At 39.0% G+C, this 12,855-nt stretch overlaps 1 long non-coding RNA gene across 1 annotated transcript in view; it reads right to left on the bottom strand.

Annotated features, from left to right (window-relative positions):
* Positions 1 to 1,992: 1,992 nt before the first annotated feature.
* The window catches only part of LOC145686135 (uncharacterized), an 80,236-nt gene continuing 69,373 nt past the window's right edge, over positions 1,993 to 12,855 (bottom strand). The window contains exon 4 of the long non-coding RNA XR_014131518.1: positions 1,993 to 2,519. This is a non-coding gene — a long non-coding RNA (uncharacterized LOC145686135). The remainder of the gene's footprint in view (positions 2,520 to 12,855) is intronic.

The raw sequence follows: 12,855 nt of genomic DNA, 5'->3' as shown, positions 1-12,855 counted from the left end.
GTGTGTATATAATATACAAACTAAGTTTAATTATATTTTCTTCACTAAATTATATTTTCTTCACTAAATATGCAAAATGTATTCATGAAATTAGTAAATTTAAAATTGAGTAAAATCTGTATATGTATTATCTAACATTCTTACGTATTATATCATTGTATGCAAAATGGTTAAAATATTTATCATTATATAACATAACTAATAAACTTTTAAACATTTTAATACAAATAAATGAGTCAAACGGCGGTTAAGCCTTACGAAGTGCCATCCTGTGTGTCATTGGTTGACAACACAGGTTGTAACTCATTAATAAACTATATAGGTTAATGAATTGGTCCCGAAGACCAACGGGCGCAGACTTACAATCTCCTACAGCTGAAGTGTGCAGGGTCGCTAAACTCCATGAATGAATGAATCGCTTCTACACTAAGACCTTATTCCACCCAGCTGAATGCTTTACGCATTACAGCTATGACACATTCTGGTTAATTTCCCAACCTCAATTGGGCTGTCAACATTCAGGCCTTTAGGAGGCATCTTGAGAAAATAAAATATAATGAAAAGGACAATAAAGGAGTTTATCCAGGGAGGAAATTTAATGCTACAGCCCAGCATTTAAGTTCAATTAATCATTTAATTATTAATCATTATTTAAGGCTCGCTCATATCTACAAAATTAGTATGTTTACAAATGTATCCTTTTAAAGAGCGCTAGCCAATACAAAAATGTGCGGCCTACTGGCATATGCACTTATCATTATCAGGAATACAGTCACTTCCGGGAATATTTGTCACAATAGTGAAATACAGACTAACAATAATATTAACTTGTTCATTAAACATTAATTGTACCCACAACGATCTTAATATGTTCTCATAACATAATCCTTAATTTTACAATATACTGCCTAACTAACATAGGTATTTAATACTATCGATAGATTATTGTATCCGGTGTTTGTCGTAGTATGGGGGTACCGTGGAATAATCAATTGGCGTCTTTTTCCTTTTTCTCAAGGCCAATTGATAATTCCCGGCATAAGAATGATAACCCGATGGCTCAAAACCGGGTTGCATCTGTACAGAATAGGTTTGTTGATAAAGTTGTTGAATTGTATATACCGTTTTAGAATCGTTTGGTAACAAATATGATGGATATGAGGGATAGGTACTGAATTTCGGTCATATAGTGTATATAATGTCTTTGCTAATTCTACATGATCCCTCTTAGTAAATAATTGGCGGATTCCAATTAATTTAACCTGGTTTGCAGCGCCTCTATTGTTTCAAATCTTTCGATTGCTATTTTATTGAGGAAATCTCTCTTAAGACCTAATTATAAATGATTTTTTTGCTCTTCCGATGCATCCGATAATAACTGCCTTATTGTCCTTAATTTACGTAAAAAAAATAATATATTATTTCGTCAGGACCCTTCTGGATTTGAAATAATTCTTGTTCAGCTTTATAGGATGGTACTTTCGGTCTACTCAATGCTACTAGCTTAGCTTTAAGATTTTCATAGGTTAGTGTCCGTATTGATTTTGATATTTTAGTTGTAAAACTAAATCCAAAGCGATATCCTGAAGGTATATAAGCAAGACTTCTTTTTATCACTGGCGATCATGACTATAGTGGCCATGTGGTCGTAAAACATGAAAAATCTGTCCGAAGTGACCCGAATATTTAGCCAGGTGGGGCATGTTGAATGACATGTTTGATGCGCCCTCCGTTATATTCCCAAAAGATTCGTTGCTATTGTCTCCAGGTCTGTATGACTGTCTACCAGACCTTGTCTGAAGCGTAAATCGCACTAGATGATGATAAAGAAGAAGAAGAAGAAGAAGAAAAGAAAAGAAAATGGAAAAGTAGAGGAAATGCTACTAACCTATTTATTCTGTCCCAAATTCAAAGTTATAATTCCGTTAATAAAAAGAGCGTCCGGTACAAACCTTTTCGCGCCTATCTCCATGTAATGTCTTTGAGGTAGCGTCAATAACGGTCCAGGTGTTTTCCCTTCAACAATTTTATTATTAAATCTAAATACAAAATATGTTTGAATTTACAAATATCAGTATAACAGTGTCTTTCCTTATGAGTGAACAAGTTGAAGAAAGTGGTGTTTTGCAAGCTGCCCCTTTTGCTCAAAGCAGCCTCCAGAACATCTGCGTGTTTTAGGTGAGTCTTGCAGGAAAACTTCTCAGTCCAAAGCAGTTTCGCAAGGTTTGGTTGTGATTAGGATCCCTAGTCCAAAGCGACCTCGGGTTAAGGTGAAGGTGAACTCCTTAGTCCAAAGCGATCTCGGGAGCGGATGTAGGTTACTGGATCTACGGTGAAACCGATAACTGGTCCCTCTTCAGGCTTCGCTTTTATAGATAGTCTCTTGGTGACTCGTCCCTCCTCGGGCTCCATCATCTTGGTTTCGTGTCTTCCTGGTTGTAGAGTCTCGTCTGATTGGACTGTTTGTAAATTGTAACAAGTGTTGTGTTAACATGTGCTTGCGCTAATGGTGTTGATTCCTGCAATATTCAAACACATCTAATATAATATATACACTCGAAATTCTGTGGTTATAGCATGCTTTATTACACTTCATAGTTTCATGTATAGGCCCTAATTTAAAACCAAGCAAAGAAATTGTGTTTAATTTTGAGTTTAAAAATTAAGTTATAATTTTTCTTTATAGGCAATGTGACCAAGGTGAATTTCATTACCTAGGTATAAAAAGCTGAAATGGGAATGTTTAGTTTAAATAATAGTTAGACGCCAACCCATGTTCTAAGTGGTGATAAAAGGCATTCCACCAGTCTATTCAGACGAAGAAATCCTTGACGAATTACGACTCGAATGTTATGAAGTACACAAATTCATTCGCATTAAGTGTCAGTCTTGTTCGAGTTCTCACAGCATCCAAGGAAACAGTAGATAATCTACTTCAAAATGGTGCCTATATCTATCGCAGACGCTACAGAGTAGAACCATCCCGCACATCAACACCACTTCCTATCCGATGCGAATGATGTCAAACATATACCTCACACTTGACTAAAAGCTGTCCAAGCTCACCCCGTTATGGAGACTGCAATGAGGACCATAGCACTAACAACTGTCCTAACCTAAAAAACATCTCTATGTATCAAAAACGCCCAACCTACAGGTACAAATGCCATCAAAAGCCTGCTCCTCCAACTGATAAACCTGAATTATCCGTTCCAATCCGCACGACCGATCCCTCCACACCACCTTTTTACTCCTTACGGGAACCAATCACGGCAGATGACTTGCTCCGCTTCACGACGCCTATTCTTCAAAATATCTACCCCTTCTTACCCCCACACATTGTTATGCAGGTCGATCACATTACCCAACAATCGTTTGGCCTACAACTTTCTGCCACTTATACCAGTCCACATGCTCACTTTTCCATCACATATACTAACACAGATTCAGATCTCTATAAATATCAACCCTCGCCAAACAATTATTAAAAACCCTATCACTCATCATGGCAGTCACCTTCCTCTTCCTTAATATCCGATCTCTTTTCACTCACAAAACAGTTCTTCAACAACTTCTAAGGAAGGAACAAGTAGAGGCTTTTGTCCCGAACGAAACCTATCTCACATCTAAACATCATGTCCGTCTTCCACAGTTTCAATTACACCATCATGATTGCTCTAGATCATACCAACGAGCAAATGGAGGCACTGCAACTGAAGCATATCACAATAACCCTGTACGCACTCATTCTTTTCCAAAGCCACATAACCTTCCAGAGCATCCCATAATCACACTATATTTTCGTACCAAAACCATTACTCTATGAACTATATACATTCGACCAGGCCACCCCATTTCATATGAACTTCTTCAATGCTTTGACAATGCTTTTAAGCATTACATCATCAGGGCAGACAAATATTCATGGTCACCTTACAACGACTCACCAAAGGTAGTCGTCAACCCTGGTTCGACTAATAATATATGTATATCTTTTAGTGGCAATAATTGTTTACACCTTAAAATATCTTCCGTAATTATATTCACTAGTATTATCACCTTTTCTACTGGAATTACAAGTCCATGATAAGTGTTAGATAATTTATTCGTTGATTCTCTTTTAACGTATATTCACACAAACTGACTTGCAATCATACATGTTAATTATGTATGTATAAACAACTACATAGCAACCGACTATACAATAATAATGTATATTTCTTACATCTTAAAAACATTCTTCTTTTGTTATTTTTTTTAAGTAACATTATATCAGGTATAGTGCTTGTGTAGAAGCACTTTCTGCCCAAGATACAAGTAATTATCAACCGATACAAAGTATCTCGTTGTAACCTGCACGCTGCAGGCAGAGAAGCGACAGTTTCACAAATACATTTCTAATATACTTGCCGTCGATTTTCATCCTCTCCCATCGCCATCTCGCCCCATCAGCAATACCTCCCCAGACATAATTATTAGTTCTGCTTCTCTGGATATTCAATATCTTATGGTTCTGCCACCTTTCGCCAGAGATCATGCTCCGATACTGCTCTATATTGTTTTCACCCAATCAGTTCAATCACAACCACCGCACATTCACTACTTTGATTATAATCACGCAAATTGGGCTAATTTCCAAGCGGATCTTACAAATTCCATACAACATCTTCAAAAGGCCACTACAGAACACGAACTATATGATCTTGTTTACCAACTAACAACATCCTTTGACACAGCTACCGACAATAACATACCCTTACGTATACGTCACCCACACAAACCTCCGATCTCTCCGCAATATCACTCCGTCCTTGCTGCTTCTCGACGCTCTTTCCACGACTTTCAACTTACTCATAATCCTATATCCTTAGCACAGCATCGCGTTGGACTCGAATACTTTATAATTACCTTACTGCCTATAGAAGAAAACGTTGGATTCCCCTCATGCAGCACTCTCTCAACTACATCACATTCTACCCAATTCTAGCAAAAGTTCCATCAGTTAACTGGTAATCATCGAGAGACGTCATACCCTATCATTTCCAATAACCATCCTCTCCAAACCGATACTGGTAAAGCAAATACTTTTGACTCATTCTTCCAAGAAATATTTACCCTTACCGTACAACTACCAAACCCAACTATCACCCAACATGTCGAACACCTTGCAAATCCTCACTCTCCCCTTCTACAACCCAACATTCACCATCAACTAACCAATTCACCTCTTAATGACCCCATTACTCTTGCAGATATCTCTTCCCCCATCAAATCGAAACGTAACACGGCACCTGGCTTTGACCATATCAGCTATAATCTTATCAAATCGTCTACTCCCGTCTTATATACAACTTCATTCTCCGTACTGGCTTTTATCCACCCCAATGGAAGATCTCAAAAATTCTGCTTTTCACCAAACCCAATAAATCTCCTACAGAACTCTCACCGCCCTATCCAATTAGCATCTGTACTCAGCAAAATCTTTGAACGCATTCTTGTTAGTCGCTTTCATACCCATCTTTCCGACCGAAAACTCATTTCTCTTCATTAAGCTGGTGTTCGCCCACATCAATATTTCCGATCAACTCTTACGCCTCACGACAGCTATAACTAACCAGTATAATATCTCCAAACTTTTCTGCCTGTTACTGTTCGATCTAAAAATGGCTTTTGACAAAGTTCGGCATGCAGCCTCATCCCAAAACGTCACATATTTCATCTTCCTTTCTCTTGCATCAGATGTATTCATTCTTTCCTTTCAAATGGTATGACTTACATTACCATCAACCAATCATTTTCACATCCGATCTTTCTTCACTGTGGTGTTCAACGATCTGTTCTTTCACCACTTCTTTATATATTATACGTTGTAGATGTGCCCCCTCCACCACAAAATGTCTCATTATATCAATATACCGACGGTATAACTTCTCTCAACACATCCAACGCTGTTCAACACATAAATCGAACACTCCAGCAAGCAATAGATGCCTTTACTTCCCAGTGTGACAAGTGGCACCTACCCATAAATCCCCTTAAAACACAAGCTGTCATTTTTCTTCCACCTCGCTGGAATACTAAATCTGCCCATGCTCAAATGCTTAGATCTGAATGCACCCGAAGTTCCGTTTAGCGCTTGTACAGATAGGTCAACCAAATCCACCATAATTGTATGTCAGCCACGCCTGTTCTTATATTTAGGGTCCCATTGTGCTTTAGTTAGATGTTCAGGAAATGAAGTATATTTTTTTACATTGCTAGCGGAAGGTTAGCTACCTCTGAAAGGTTTACGCAATCTTTTAGGGAAGTGGTGTTAAAAGACAGGAGTATGAGGTTTGTGGTTGATCTAAGTGATTTAAGATACCTTATTCATAGTAGTAAGAGACTCAAGGAGCTTTTCACTCCTGAACATTTGGTTCGATGATATACATAAATATGTAGATACAATATAATAACATGTATAGCTGTTATGAAGATGAAGAAAAAATTATAATAGAGAAAAAATTATAAACAAATACGATGAACATAAATATCAGGAAAGCATAGGGCTAAGTGATTGTTCATGGTATTATAGCATAATGATTAATGAGAGTGAGTGATGAGATGAGATGCGAACCACAGGACAACACATAGGAAAATATTAGGCGACAGATGCAATATATTCTTGCCTAGGGGGACTCTAGGCTATGATGATAGACGTATTGGAACCAAGTTAGTATGAGGAATTACTGTGCTTGAAATGATGGAAAAATGAGTGGCAAATGAGCATGACTGACGTAATCGTTAAGCAATAAGAGTGAGGGATTATCGATAGGAGGCGTCTAATGATATAATGTAAACAGAAGAGATAATGGAGTATGAAAATACCTGGTGGGTGTGGGATGTAGTGCATGGTGTCGAAAAGTAATAGATGTTGAGTTCGGAAACGGCGACGTATGTATGACAGTCGAAGAGCTTCAAGGTATTGCAAGGTAGTAAAAGTAATGGGCTGATAGAGTTCCTGTGTTGGGCTAAGTAATTTGATACGATAAGCTATGCGGAAGGCGTGGCGTTCAAGAATAAGAGTTTGTTATAGAATTTTCTGATGCGGCAATCCAAACTGTGAAACTATATGTTAGTGTAGTGCGAAGAAAGACTTTATAAGTGTTTAAGACTGTAGGTGATTGTAGACCCCATGTAGTTCCTGCGAGACGTTTAAGGAAATTCAGGCAATTATAAGCTTTAGTTTGGATTGTTTTAAGATGATGCGACCAGGTAAGATATTTGTCGTATGTGATGCCTAAGTAGGTGACTGTCTTAGTAGCCTGCAAGGGAACATCGTCCACATGGAGAGATATACAATGGGAATTTTGCCGGACTTTGGTGGTTTTCTTTGCCAGGATAGAACGGGAGACCTGTGTTTTCGTAGCATTGATCGTAAGTTTCCAAAGTCGGCACCAACTGCAGAAGTTAGTGATGGCTGTTTGTAAGAGTTGTTGATGTGCTGGAGTGATGTTCCTAAAGCGAAAAAAGCAGTGTCATCTGCATACTGGAAAGAATAGACTTTATCTGGTAGGCGTGACATATCAGCTACAAACAGAATGTATAATAGCGGTGAAGGTGCTGAACCTTGTGGAACTCCTGACAATAAGAAGATAGGGTGAGACAAACGTTCGTTGATGGCAACATACATGAGACGAACTGAGAGAAAGTTAAAGATGAGCCGTATGTATGCTATAGGAAGCTGGAGTCTGATCATTTTATAGATAAGCTCAAGGTGCCACACTTTGTCGAAAGCTTTTTCGAGATCGAATAACACCAGACACTATGGTTTCACTCTGTTATAGTGCATAGTGATAAGGTTTGTGAGTCGTAAGAGTTGATCGTTTATCGAGAAAGAAGGGCGGAAGCCTGCTTGAGTGGAAGGTATAATGTTTCTGCTATTTAGGTGAATATGAAGACGTTTAACGAAAATGCGTTCGAGGATTTTGCTGAATATCGTTGTAAGCTCGATCGGTTTGTAGATAAATCTCATGTGGAGGCTTGTGTGGTTTTGGGAACATGAGAGTTTAAGATGTTTTCCAGGACATAGGGAAGTAGCCTGTACGTAGTATGAAAGTGAAGAGATTGGCGATAAGAATGAGTAATGTAGGGGGACACTCGCTAATCTGTCGATAGGTGACGTTGTCAAGGCCAGGCGCTGTGTTTCTTTTATATTTGATAGTATTAGTGATCTCTTGAACAGTGATTTGGTGCAGTGACAGGTTGATCGATAGTGAGTTCATGTAGGTGATTAGGTTGGAAGAATGGAGAAGTGTAGGCTGTGTCTACAACATGGGGTGTAGTTCAAGGTGGTGGTGACGTGAAGATATTCTGCAGTGATCTGCGAAGGCATTTGCTTTCTCCATATACGTGTGAGCAGCGGAGTTGTCAATCAGAATGGGGTATGTAGTGTTTGTAAACTTTCCGCATAAAGCGTTAAACTTTTCCAGTATTTGGTAGGATGGCTGGTAATAGACTGTTTATTCAGGTTTTGACCCAACAACGAAGCTTATACGCCTGGACGTAGTTGTGCCCAGTTCTTTGTAGTTGTTGATGGGTGACGTAGAGTCAGGATTTCTAGTACGAATGTACTCTCGATAAAGTTGGCAAGAACGTGAGATCATGGTCAGATAATGTGGGGCAAACGAGGTTGGTATGGAATATTTTTGCTGGTAGGTGTGTAACGAGGGCTAGTTTCCTGTACAGAATGAGTAAGTATATCGACAGAGGTATAGAGATCGTCTTTCATAGTAGGGGATGAAAGGTGCTTGGTGTGTTGAGTGAGGCAAGAGCGATAGCAGATCTAGTTAGCTTTATCAAATCGATAACAGGTGCGGGAAGGCATTTGCGGGCGAGCGGATGCAGAAGAGTGAAGGCTTATACTGAGTTTAACGAGGAGCGTGAGCACTACCGAGGGTATCAAGGATAGCAATGGTGGTATGAGCTAGGAGATTGCTAGATGTCAGGTGTTGTGTTAGACTGTGGGCGAGTAGGTTTGGGTAGCTGAAGCATGGTGAGAGTGATGTTTGTGGTGATAAATGCTACAAAATTAGTATGATCGTATTGAGAGTGACTTTGCATATTGAAATCAGCCGTGATAATACAGTATAATGGCGATAGGTGTTTGAAATGTGCTGTACAAGCTGTAATGGGAAGGGATCGCCAGGCGGATATAGATTGTAGCTACGGTGATGATAAGTAATTTCAAATACACCGTTGTAATGAAGTGTTCCGGTAAAGCAGTAATTGCACAATTGTCCTGACTATAAGGTAAATGGGAAGAGAAACCAACCACTACGGCTCCAATAGCTCACTGTGCTGCAGGGGATTGTCTGCGCGTAAAATTATATATCCTGGTATGCGACATGGAGTTGATTTTGTTAAGAATGTTTCATTGAGGAGAATAACTCTAATAGGCTCATAGGAGAATAACTGTAATAAGTAGCAGGGCTTCAAATAAGAGTTTGTTTTTGAGAAGGATCGGACATTTAAAAAGAGAAACTTTATAGCCATGATGAAGCAGAAATTAACCGGTTTGGATTGTTGGGAATCCATGAAAATGGACTGTGTTCCCAGAATATGTTACCGAAAAGCGAATATGAAATGTCGCTTTGGCTGCAAGGGTGATTTGCTGTAGGATGTGTGGCCGGAGAAAAGGGGGGATATTTTGCAGTAAGAGAGTAAGAAAGATGAGCATTCGGTTTACTGTGATTGGAATGTCGACTAGGTGGGGTAGTGGTAACAGTGGACGCTGTACGTAACTGTAGGTGTTGTGGCGTTGGTTCCGGGTTTGCTTTACATTTGTAGCTGTAAATAGGATGGCTGTCGGGACATATAGAACATTGTGCTGGTTAATGTAAATTACTGCATAGACGTGTTGAGTGTAGTCCTGCACAAGAATCACATTTGAAGTCATTTTTGCATTCAGCTGGACTATGGGTATTGTAAGCTTGACAGCGTTCGCAACGAACCGGAAGGGGTGCCATTGAACGTGATGGCACGACTATGTTTACGATTGCATATATGAACCCCTTTAGCAAGCAAATCGTCTATTGTTTCTTGGTGGGGTGTAAGAATTCGAACCATGGAGGTTGGCCCACGGTCGTTTCTGATTCTAAAGACCTTCGGAATGGTGTATCCTTCAAGGTTCAGTTCTTCATGAATTTCCTCGTCTGTATAAGACGGATCGACTCCACGGATAACTACAGAGAGAAAAGATGGCCTGCGAAGTGGAGGGGGTTGCTTTCGTGTCGAAGGTGTGAGATGTATGGTCTCTGCTTTTGCCCCAAAGGTATCTATAGGAACTTTGTCTCGGATAGTTTTGTAGAGATCAGGATCAATTGTTTTGCGGATGTACCCATTTCTGGTGTGCACAATTTCCTTGATGGAAACACGTGGAAGATATTTTCTTAATTGAAGTGTAACGAATTTCTCATTGGACAAAGTAGTATCGTAATTACGAAGAAGGATAGAAAACGTTGACTGAACAGGTGAAGGAGTAGAAAATCTTGGTACGCCTGTATCCCTCGTATCTGTATAAGAAATTTCAGTATGTTACTTTTTCTTTGGGGGTGAATTTGTAGACATGCAGCGTAACTTGCCTTTGCTTGTGGCAACATGGATCTAACAGAGGTAGAAGATTCAATAGATGCGCCAGAAGTCTGAGAATCTGTTCGTTGGCGAGAACATGAGACGGTAGTCTTTGTCTTTGATGACCCCTTCCGTGGCCCCACCTTCGCGTAACAAACAGAAGGTCCATTGTCAGCAGAAGGGAGACTGAGATGTCGACTGCTAGTTCGCTTGTTCGGTTTTGTGCCGTGGTCCGCCATTGTGTAAGACTAGCCGATGGTCAGACGCCCGTGTGAGAGAAGCAAGACAATAGTGCTGTGTGATGAGATTAAATGTATGAAGATCTGAAGGTTGGACTATCCGTTTGGATAGTAGTCCAGGTAAGACAGTTCCCCTATTAATACAGTGACACTGTACACCCTTGGCTGAGATAAGTCTCTTGAACAGTCCTGTAAAAACGCTGAGAAAAGTCCAGGATCAGGAGTAGGAAGATTTTTCAAAAATCGTCACCGTTCTAAGTAGGTGGCGCTCCATAGGTAAAACCTCTGGAAAATTATGATTATAAAATTCATGTCATTAGGATTAAATTCATGATCAATAAATGAATTTATAGTGGAAGCATGTAAGAGAGTTGGAGCTACATTAATAGTTTGCTTACCTCCTTCGCTTTTTTGTTTAATTGGTAATAGAAAAGGTATATTAACATCCACTTTATTGTGACGGTGATCTTGATCACTGAAAGACCAGAGATGATATATTCCCATCACTGAAAAACCAGAGGCGGTATGGCATACCACCGCATACCGTCCCACTTCGACTACAGCCCTTAGAGTGGGGTGTATAGCCTTGTATAGGGTGCGTGTGCCTTGTGTAGATTTAATGTGCTTAATAGCGTTCTTTGTCAAACCACATTCGTGCTCTACACATGCTGTTCTCGGATATTTCAATAGCACTATTTTTCTGATTAGTAATGGGCATTTTAGTCCGTTTCAGTGAGCCGTTCTTTCTGAACTAGTTGGTTCCAAATACTAGTTCATTTAGCAGTGGCATAACTAATGAGTCCGTAGGGCACGACAAAACGGCCCTCATTTAAGTTTCAAGGATAACCTTTATGATGTTAGAATTTTAAAATCCAGTTTTCAAGTTTCATATTATTACATACCTTTTCTCACCATTGTTCTGCAGTCTTCTAATATTATGAGATAAGTGCTTAGAAATCCATTTAATTTAATAGGAACATACTGTACATAGAATGGAATAATAAATACAAAGAATTTGACAATATTCAATAATTTTCATCTGAGAGTAGAGGTGCAAAAAGCCAGCTTTTTCGAGATGCAACTTTCTTCTTTAATGAAAACTATCTTGTTCAACTTCGACTTTGGTTTCTTTGTAAATCCTATGTTCAGTCCGAAACTGATAGTCTTGATTTTTTTCAAACTGACATTGGAGTTGTTGTCAGAAAGTGTACGTTATTCATCCACAATATCCCAAATCTCGTTTGTTTCGTATCATTATTCATCTTATCAAGCATCTAGAAGTTGTACATCTTGATATATTAGGTGTGTGCATAAGTTTTCAGCGTATTTTTTTACTGACAATAAAAATTGCATTTTTAACCAATAAAATACAATCCTAATCATTCAGACACACATATTTTCCTTGATTTTCTATCAACTTAGCCCATAACTCATGAGGCGTGCGTATTCCTTGCTCAAACAAGGACTATGACTTAGAGGTGATGAAGTTGTAGATGGAATTCTTGATATCAATATTTGCAAAGCTGTGGCCAGAACGTATATCTTGTTGGGCCCTAAGCAGATTATATATGAAGGGGCAAGGTCAAGTGAATATGCTGTATATGGAATAATTACCCAATTCCTGTTGAACATTGTTTTTATGTTGACAAACCGACATGTTGTCGAGAGCTGTAACGCAACAGTGTGATCTCTTACGTTTTTAGCCAGCAAAAGATCGTTTCTTCTCCATGATTTCGCTCAAACGGAACAACTGCTTTGCAGCGTTCGGCTTTAATGGTTCCCCAAGGCTTCAGTAATTGACAATAGAGTACGCTCTTCATATTCCACCAAAATCACAACAAATCCAATTTGTATCCATGGAAATGGTAAAATTCTGTCTTTTAATCTAGAGCTAAAAATGGTACATGAGAATTTTAAACTTCTCCCAAACACCATTTATTTTAAGAGTTTTCCTCTTATATACAATAGTAATAAACATCACAAATAAAAGTTCCTCTTTAGAAAC

The sequence above is a fragment of the Thermobia domestica genome, chromosome 5 (genome assembly GCF_964235325.1).
Source record: "Thermobia domestica chromosome 5, izTheDome1.hap1.1, whole genome shotgun sequence".
Lineage (NCBI taxonomy): Eukaryota > Metazoa > Arthropoda > Insecta > Zygentoma > Lepismatidae > Thermobia > Thermobia domestica.
This window is presented reverse-complemented; position numbering and strand designations above follow the sequence as displayed.